This window comes from Ailuropoda melanoleuca, chromosome 4, assembly GCF_002007445.2.
Source record: "Ailuropoda melanoleuca isolate Jingjing chromosome 4, ASM200744v2, whole genome shotgun sequence".
Taxonomy (NCBI): domain Eukaryota; kingdom Metazoa; phylum Chordata; class Mammalia; order Carnivora; family Ursidae; genus Ailuropoda; species Ailuropoda melanoleuca.
The window spans coordinates 134529844-134540390 of record NC_048221.1 but is presented as its reverse complement, the minus strand read 5'-3'; positions in this window follow the sequence as shown (position 1 = coordinate 134540390).

Below are 10547 nucleotides of genomic sequence, written 5' to 3'. Positions count from 1 at the left end.
AAGAAAGAAAGAAAGAAAGAAAGAAAGAAAGAAAGAAAGAAAGAAAGAAAGAAAAGAAAGAAAAGAAAGAAAGAAAGAAAGAAAGAAAGAAAGAAAGAAAGAAAGAAAGAAAGAAAAGAAAAAGAAAGAAAAGAAAGAAAGAAAGAAAGAAAGAAAGAAAGAAAGAAAGAAAGAAAGTCTACATTTTAGCATATTTCATTTATTTTGGAATTTGTTACACATAACTCTAGACTTCATGTCAATAAAGGACAAAAATTAAATTTACTATCCTTACTAAGCAATAACCCTTCTGACCAGTAGTCTCTGCTAAAGACTCTTAACAAAACCGATCATTGAGTTCTCTCTAATAAATCATATAACCGAATATCTTCATCTGATTGACTTTTACAGTCAAGTCAGCATTAAACACAAATATGTGCTAAAGACTATATTTAGAATACATTATACACAGCCCAAATGTTCATGGAGAAAAGCATTTAGATAGTCAAACAATTAGTTACATGTTATAATATTAAGCAAATACCACCAAAGCAAGTAATTTGGAAGAAGGTGTAAATTATTTCTTTGAGGTTCAACAATGACTTCAATGATAAATAGAATTTCTTTAGTTAAGAAAGTAAAACTGAAATATTCTCTCTCTCTCTCATATATACACTAAGATAAAACTCTCATCAGAATATAAGACTGTGATTAAAATTCTTCTTTTGACATTACTAAAGTTATTCTACCAAATAAGAAACCTCATCAAGTCTTGACAGATATGAAAAAAAATGAAAATGTGTTTGCTTAGCTAAAAAAATGCTGTCTTGGTGATCACAGCTTTGTAGTATAGATTGAAGTCAGGTAACATGATGCCCCAAGACAGCATGGTACTGGCACAAAAACAGACACATAGACCAATGGAACAGAATAGAGACTCCAGAAACAGACCCTCAACTCTATGATCAACTAATCTTTGACAAAGCAGGATAAAATATCCAATGAAAAAAGACAGTCTCTTCAAAAGTGGCACTGGGAAAATTGGACAGCTACATATAGAAGAATGAAACTGGACCATTCCCTTACACCATACATAAAGATAAACTCAAAATGGATTAAAGACCTCAATGTGAAACAGGAATCCATCAAAATCCTAGAGGAGAACATAGGCAGCAACCTCTTTGACATCGGCCACAGTAACTTCTTCTTTTTTTTTTTTTTAAACATTTTATTTATTTATTCGACAGAGATAGAGACAGCCAGCGAGAGCGGGAACACAAGCAGGGGGAGTGGGAGAGGAAGAAGCAGGCTCATAGCGGAGGAGCCTGATATGGGGGCTCGATCCCATAACGCCGGGATCACTCCCTGAGCCGAAGGCAGACGCTTAACCGCTGTGCCACCCAGGCGCCCCGGCCACAGTAACTTCTTTCAAGACACGTCTCCAAAGTCAAGTGAAACAAAAGCAAAAATGAACTTTTGGGACTTCATTAAGATAAAATCCTTCTGCACAGCAAAGGAAACAGTCAACAAAACTAAGAGGTAACCCACGAAATGGGAGAAAGATATTTGCAAATGACATTAGGGCTGATATTCAAGATCTACAAAGAATTTCTCAAACTCAACACTCATTCTTGTTGGCAAGGATGTGGAGAAAGGGGAATCCTCTTACACTGTTGGTGGGAATGCAACCTGGTACAGCCACTCTGGAAAACAGTATGGAGGTTCCTCAAGATGTTAAGAATAGAGCTACCCGATGACCCAGCCATTGCACTACTAGGTATTTACCCCAAAGATACAGATGTAGTGAAAAGAAGGGGCACATGCACCCCAATGTTCATAGCAGCAATGTCCACAATACCCAAACTGTGGAAGGAGCAGAGATGCCCTTCAACAGACGAATGGATAAAGAAGATGTGGTCCGTATACACAATGGACTATTACTCAGCCATCAGAAAGGATGAATACCCACCATTTGCATCGAAATGGATGGAACTGGAGGGGGCTATACTAAGTGAAATAAGTCCAACAGAGAAAGACAATTATCATATAGTTTCACTTACATGTGGAACATAAGGAATAGCATGGAGGACATTAGGAGAAGGAAGGGAAACATGAAGGGGAGGAAATCAGAGAGGGAGAAAAACCATGAGAGACTATGGACTCCGGGAAACAAACTGAGGGTGTCAGAGGGGAGGAGGGTGAGGGGATGGGTTAGCCCGGTGATAGGTATTTCAGAGGGCACGTACTGCATGGTGCACTTGGTGTTATATGCAAACAATGAATCATGGAACACTACATCAAAAACTAATGATGTACTGTGCAGTGACTAATATAATAAAAAAATGCTTATTATGGAACCCTTAGGTATTTTTTTAAAAAAATACAGAATGAATCATTCTGACAATAATTTCTAAGGTTGCTTTCATCCAGTAGCCTAAGCATTTTTCTAAGGGTCCAGGTAGTACCTTATAACCCCCAAATATCAATACATAACCATAGAGGCCATTTCTGGAATAGACTCCAGGAAATGGTGATTCATAAGCACTGTTCTTCCCTTCCACTCTCAGCTATAACTCAGCTAGTTTCTGGGCCCTGTGGATAACTGATTGGGAAGGAGGGCTTTGGTCTAGGGGAAGCCAGTAGAACAAAAGTAGTGCAAGGCTCTTGTGGCCAGTGCAGAAACTAGAGGCTGCTTTGAGAGAACTATAAAGAAAAACATTTATATATCTCTATCTGTACCTTTCTCCATATTTTTATCTTTTAGAAAGAGCCTGGCCAACAGAAATATGAGAACCACGTTGATCTTGTGTGAATTTGTCTGATTTGCCTGAACTCCAAGTACCAAAAGTGTTTGGATCCTTGTACTTGTGAGTCTGGGAAAAAGCAAGAGCATTAATACCTGGATGAGAACGTACCCTAACTTGATTACAGGCCACCAACCATCTTTACCTGCATGATTTGTAGAACCACCATTATTCAAGGCATTCCAACAAGACTTGGGCTCCAGTGAGCTGATGAAGAAAATACCACCACATACAAGAGTTTCAAAGTCACATATAAACACAAAAAAATGAAGGGAAAAATCTTATAAACTCGGGATGGGGAAACATCTTCTTAAAAAGGAAAAGATAAGGGCAGTATTCGATTTTTCATGTGTAACTTCAGAAGCTAAAAGGTGATAGAAAAACCACCAAAAGAAAATAATGTGATACAAAGATGTTACACCCAACAGAGCTGTCGATATCTTACTGGGGCAAAAGAAGGATATTTGTAGATATTGGAGAGTTTATCACCCACGAATCTCATTTAAAGGGGATATTTGAGTGAAGACTCTAACCAACATTTTTGTTTAAATCTCTACAATGAAGAAAAATTTTGAAAAGAAGAAAGTGATGAGTAATGAAAGACATGAAATATATAATAATACCTAATTTACATAAATATCTATGAATGTACATATAAGCAAATATAATATTGGCATATAATATAATTTAATAAAATATAGATTAGGCATTATGAGGGATTTTTTAATTTTATTTTTAATTTTTATATATTAATTTTTAAATTTTATGTTTTACATAATTTTATATTTTTAATTTTATTTAAAATTTGTTTCATTTCATCTATATAATAGGTAAAAATATTATCTATATAAGTAAATATAGATGGTGATAATGAAGGGAAAAAAGGAAGGAAAATAAAATAGAGCATTTTGAAGATCTCATTCTGGGAATAATGGGAAGTGAAAGTAGAACATATTTGTGAGGAAAAAATTAGAGTTTTTATTTTTAATTAAAGAAGAAAAAACATGGGTTTTATTGTCAGAAATATAGACCCTTCTCAGAATTTTCCCAAGCATCATGACTTATGAAACAGTCATACCAATATCCAACCCATTACCTGATTTATTTTTGTCTTCATAGCATTTATTACTTGACATTTTATTGTATATTTATTTGCTCCTTTCTTCACTAGAATATCTAGAATATAAACTCTTATTTTGGCAGGGTCTTATCTATTTTGTTCAATGTTTTATTCCCATGCCAGGAAGAAATGATAACTAGTAGGTAATCAATAAATATTCACTGAATAAATGCATGAGTTCCAGGTTAAGAAAGTCAAAAATTAATGGCATGGAGAAGCACACTAAATTTTCCAAGTTGGCAATGGGAAATATAGAATCAATAGTAATTTGACCAAACCAGGAAAAAAAGCATCAAAATGCAAAAAAGTATATAACTAACATAAATTCAAATATAAAGTAAAACAACAATAAAAGCCATATTCTCTTTATAAAAAATACATTAGACTTCTGATTTCAGTTCCCACATGTACAAATCCTGAAAGTTTTCACTCTCATTCATTCTTATACTAAGGAAGCCTGGACAAACTGAAAGTCAATGATTTTTCTAGAACATATAAGAGAAAAGAAGCTACAGAACAAACTGCCTCCTGGAAACCTGGACAGACAGGTGCATCCAGACAGTCATAGCTGGGAAACCATAAACTGGCAGGAACAATCTCATGGAACTCTTGACAACTGTTGTGACAATGAAAAACCTCTGGGGTCTCAGTCTTGGGGGTGCCCCCACTGCCATGGGCTTTACTCCAGGAACCTTACCACACCAAAGATCCTGAAGTTTCCTTTTTTTTTTTAATTTAAATTCAATTAGCCATCATTAGTTTCAGATGTAGAGTTCAATAATTTATCAGTTGCGTATAACACCCAGTGTTTATCACATCACGTGCTCTCCTGAAGTTTCCATTGTGGATCGGAGGAGGTGGTGGGGATGAAAAGCCAAACCACAAACTGGGAGAAAATATTTGATAAACACATATCTTATACAGGACTTGTATCCAAAATATACGAAAAACACCTAAAATTCAACAATGAGTAAACAAATAACCTATGTGAAAAATGGGTGAAAAACGTGACGGACACCTTATCAAAGACATACAAATAAAAAAAAGGCATATGCAAAGACGCTCAAAATCATTTGTCCTAAGGGAGTCGCGGATTAAAACAACAATGTGGTACCACAATACAACACACACACAAATGACAAATTCAAAAAAAAAAAAAAAACAACCCACACACTACTAACTGCTGACCAGGATGTACAATGACAGTAACTCTCCTCACTGCTGGTGGGATTGCAAAATGGTATAGCCCCTTCAGAATACAGTTTGGTAGTTTCTTATAGAGTTACACATCATCTTACCATATCATCTAGAAGTCACTCTCCTAAATATTTAAACAATTAATTTGAAAACTTTTAGTCACACACAAGAAAACAGAAACACTGCACCTGAAAGTTTACAGATTTATTTATAATGGTCCAAAACTGGAATCAACTACAATATCCTTCAATTAGGTAAATGGATGACCTGTGTTATATCCATACAATGGAATGCTACTCAGGATGACAAGGAATTGGCTCTCAAGCCATGAGAAGACATGAATAAATCTTAACTGCATATTGGCAAGTGAAAGAAGCTGAGCTGAAAAGATTATATCCAACTATACGCTGTGCTGGAAAAGCAAACTCATGAGATAATAGCTTAGTGGTCGTCAAGGGATGAGGTGGGAGGTTTTTAGTGGGAGGACTGAATACATAGGGCACAGGAAATTTTTAGGGTAGTGAACTCTTAAGTCTGATACTGGAATAGTGGGTACATAACACTGGGCATTTGTCAAAACTTATAGAACTCCATCGTTCAATATTGGACTTCGATGTATGCAACGTGGACAAGAGTCAGTTCAGAGCTCAGAGGGTCCCAGGATGGAATGCAGAATGTGACAAAAGAATCTGTTTTACCCCTGTATGAAACAGATTTACTGAAGGAGGTGGGGGGAGGGGAAGATGCTGACTTAAGTAACTTTGGAAATGAGTGGAATCTGTAAGACTAAAAGCAAAAAGTATTGTACAAAGCATTATACTTTGACAAAATCGCGTCTCACAGAGATACGGGCTAACAATTTTGGAAACATCTACATCAGTATTTGAATTGAACAATAGTGGTTATAACTGTAATTGGACAGTGGATTGAGGGACACAATTTCTCACTGTTGGAGTAGAATATACAAGTAGAAACAGAAAACCAAGTAGAATTGGACAGAATGATCCCTATGGTAATGGACTAGAGGTAGACATGAATATGAACTCTTGATGAACTAAATGCAGATATAGATGCCACACATAGGAATATTTATAGATACATGAATATACATATTCATATCCTGACGGAAGGACAAAGCCCATTATGGAGGGAAGGAGAAATATGCATCAAATTGCACACCTTCTAAATGCATTGCTGATAACACCAAAACATAGGTTCTATGTGTGCTGTACACCAGGCAGGGATGAGATGATTTGAGAATTGCAGGGGCAGGTATTAACATTAGGAAACCCAAAAGTGATTTCAAATCTAAAGGAACCTCAGGCAATAGAAAAGCACCATGCTGGGCAGATCCAGGAAAATGAAGGATCAATGCATCCCCACAGAGAATTTCTCCAGGCTGGGTCATCTGAATAATACTCATCAATACTCTGCTCCAGTGGACCACAGAACACTCAACAGAGTCAAGCTCCACCCACCATTTTTCAAACCCAGTTAAGTCACACATAAGGCAACCAGGACCATGATGTTCCATCCTTTCCTAGTTTCTCTGAATAAGAAAATCATCAAAATACCAAAGTCCAACGGAAAGAGACAATTACCAGGGAGGAAAAAAAAAAAACCTTAATCACTGACATGACCGTGACATTGCACAATTTTCTGCTTCTCTTTGTATCAGATTCTTCTTGAATACAATGAGAGCATTAATACATAACTGAAGGTTGCTCTACATTTAAATTTTTTGCCAATAAAATAAATGGATACATTTTATGACCAGCTGGTTAAGAGAAATGGCACTCCAAATGGCCAATAACTAACATGAAAGGTACTCAACCTCTCTTGTAATTAAGTAAATAAAAATTAAAAGCACAAGAGGAAATGTTAAAACTCATAATATTGATATTTTTATAGCTTGACAATGTCAAGAGTTACCTTGTAAGTAGGAACACAGGACCATGTACTGACAGTAGGAGTATAAATTGTTACAGTAATTTTAGAGAACAACATGGCAATTCTATTACAGCTTTGAGATATGCCTAAACTGTGGCCCATCAACTCTAGCATTTGATATGCATCTAAGAGAAACTCTCACGTGTCCATAGGAGTCAGACATAAACATTAGCAGATATAACAAAATCTGAAAAAAAATCGGAATTTTTGTTGCCCAGTACAATAGTTACTGACCACATGTAGCTATTCAAATTTATATTTTAGGGGCATCTGGGTGGCTCAGTCGGTTAAGCCTCAGACTTGATTTTGGCTCAGGTCATGATCTCAGAGTTGTGAAATCAAGCCCCACCACAGGCTTGGAGCTCAGTGCAATCTGCCTGGTCCTCTCCTTCTGCTCCTCTCTCCACTATAAATAAAACGTGTAATTTTTTTTTAATTTTATTTTTTTTATTTTTATTTATTTTTTTAAAGATTTTATTTATTTATTCAACATAGAGAGAGACAGCCAGCGAGAGAGGGAACACAAGCAGGGGGAGTGGGAGAGGAAGAAGCAGGCTCATAGCAGAAGAGCCTGATGTGGGGCTCGATCCCACAACGCCGGGATCACGCCCTGGGTCGAAGGCAGTTAATTCACTAAATTAAAATAGAATAAAAGCAGTTACTATGTTGCACTAACTACATTTAAAGTGCTCATTAATCATATGTGCGTTTATATCATTGCAGAAACTGCTATTGAACATTGCTGATCTAAATTACTATGGTTAATTAAATGGATAAATCAGTTCCCACCTCTGATATATTTATATGGTGAAACTGAAAAATATTAGAGACACATGTGCTAATAAGTACAAATCTCATAAATATAATGTTGAATGATAAAGTAAGTTTAGTTAAGATCTATGTGGATATATATGTAAATATGTATACATATTTATATAAGGTTTCTTTTAAATAAGTTAAATTGGTATGTATTGCTGAGTTGAAATGTATAAAATAATAGGTAAGCAAAAATATACATGAAGTGGAATATTCAGATTTCAGAATATTAGCCATCTTCTAACAAAGAGGGAAGGTAATAGATAGAACTCAAGGCACTTCCAGTGCATTTGTAAAAATTTCATATTTTATCTTGGGTGATGGGTATATGAAATCTCGTATTTTTCTATCTTCTTTATATATAACATGATTCATTAACATGAAATTAAACAGAATGACATTAAGTGTAAAATTGTTTTGATAATGTAATATCAAACTGCAAATTTAAAAACTATATAGATACAATTTCGTAGGGCTACCTAAACTAATTAAATAAAGTCTATACCATCCTTTATCTTTGCACTGTAAGTTAGGTATCATTATCCCTACTTCAGGAAAACCCAGGCTTACAGCTGGAGCTACCCCCAGTTCATGAAGTTAATAAGCAGCAGAATCTCAATTCAAATGCTTTTGCGGATCAATAAAGTCAGACATTTTCTGTAACATGCAGATACGTGTATTTACTGAGATTTGATGAGAAAAGCACTATAAACATAATTATGGGCATCATTATGCTCTAGTAAGTATTATCATCCTTTATGTTGTAGTATGCATCACAGATGTGAAAATACTTAATTTGATACCCACCAAAAATCTTGTAATAATAGTTTCTCTATTAACGTATGGGAAACTTGAAATTAAAATGATTACTCAGCAGTTAATATATTCTTACATGTATTTTTGGGCTAATTTTCAATATAGATGGGGGGAAAGACCCTAAGTATTGTGAAAAACTATGGTTATAGTAATCTCTATAAAGATACAAGCTGGTTTTCTGTTCTGGTTTCCATAAAATTCAGGGGTCCATAAATGAAAATTCTAACCTAAATTTTGGCTCAAAGATGGCAACTCTGAGGATATGATATGCAAATTAAAAGACAAGAAAGAGCCAGAAGCAAGCACAGACAGAAAATAAGAACATCCCAGACCTTATTTAATATGCAGGGGATCATTGCATGTCTTTATGTAATTTTATCATATATGTACGTAACCCTGAATGGAAATATTTCGCTCTTAAAAACCTTATTAATTATGACATTAATCTGTATATATTCAAATTTAATTTGCCTTTGGAGGTAACTGGAGTTGTCAGAGGTAAAAACAAATGGGAAGAGGATGGTGGCAGCAAAAATAGGGAAAATTACATACTGAATGGTAATTAAATGGCAAGACTGTTGCACAAGGTGACTGATAGGATATGGCAGACAAATGTTCCAAGTTTTTAATGTGAACAAAGATGGTGCCACTTCTTCAGATGTGGAACAGGAGATTAAGTGAAGTTTTCTTAAAGATCACAAGCTCAGTTATGGACGTCTTGGAAACTGAGTCCTGAATCTTTTTCTTTTCTTTGCACATCATTTTGTCTCTCATTATATATAAACTATACCACCCACACATCCACACACACAAACACACAGCAGATATTAGCATCAGAAATGTGTCACACGGGGCACCTGGGTGGCTCAGTCACTAAGCATCTGCCTTCAGCTCAGGTCATGATCCCAGGGTCCCAGGATCGAGCCCTGCACTGGGCCGCCTGCTCATTGGGAAGTCTGCTTCTTCCTCTCCCCCCTGCTTGTGTTCTCTCTCTCTCTCTCTCTCAAATAAATAAATAAAATCTTTAAGAAAAGGAAAGAAATGTGTCACATGTAGAACAGTATTGTTGAAGGAATTTGGGGAAATAAATTATTTCTTGTTCTCATGCCAAAGACACAACTCACACAAAATGAGCCCACTCAAAGAGCTCCCAATGGCCAAAAGGAGAACAATTTGAGCAATGAAATAAAGAAGAATTATGTATACAAAATATTCATGAGTTCATGATGATATAAATTAATGAATGACTACAGAAATACATAGAGAAGAGACAGACTTCCCATTCAGAAGGATTCCAAGTGATTTGCGTTGATACGTCACCTTCAGGGAAATGATGTTTGACTCCTCATTCCTTAAGTGTGAGCTACGCACAGTGACTCCCTTCCAAAGTGTACAGTATGGAAATGAGGAAATAACAGTAAGTTTTAGTAAAGAAACCTGACAAACCCGTCAGGTGCTAAAGGTCGAATCCAGAGAATTAAGTCATACTGAAAGCACGCACCCTTGACATGAAGTGATGAGAATGGCCTTTTCCCTCTGTAATATTCTCCCCTAAAACATTATAACCCATTCCAATCATGAGAGAAAAATCAGAAAAATCCAAACTGCGGGACATTCTATAAAATATCCAGTATTCCTCAAAATTCTCAAGATCACTGAAAACAAGAAATGTCTAAGAGATGCCTGAGAATAAATGACAATGAAACGTAATGTGTTATCCTGGATATGATCCTGGAACAGAAATCATCAGTAGGTAAAAAATAAGGATATTTGAATAAAAATATGGACTTTAGTTAATAATAACGTACCAGGAACTATAACTATTCGACTATTCTAGTGTAAAATGTTAATCAATCATACAGGAA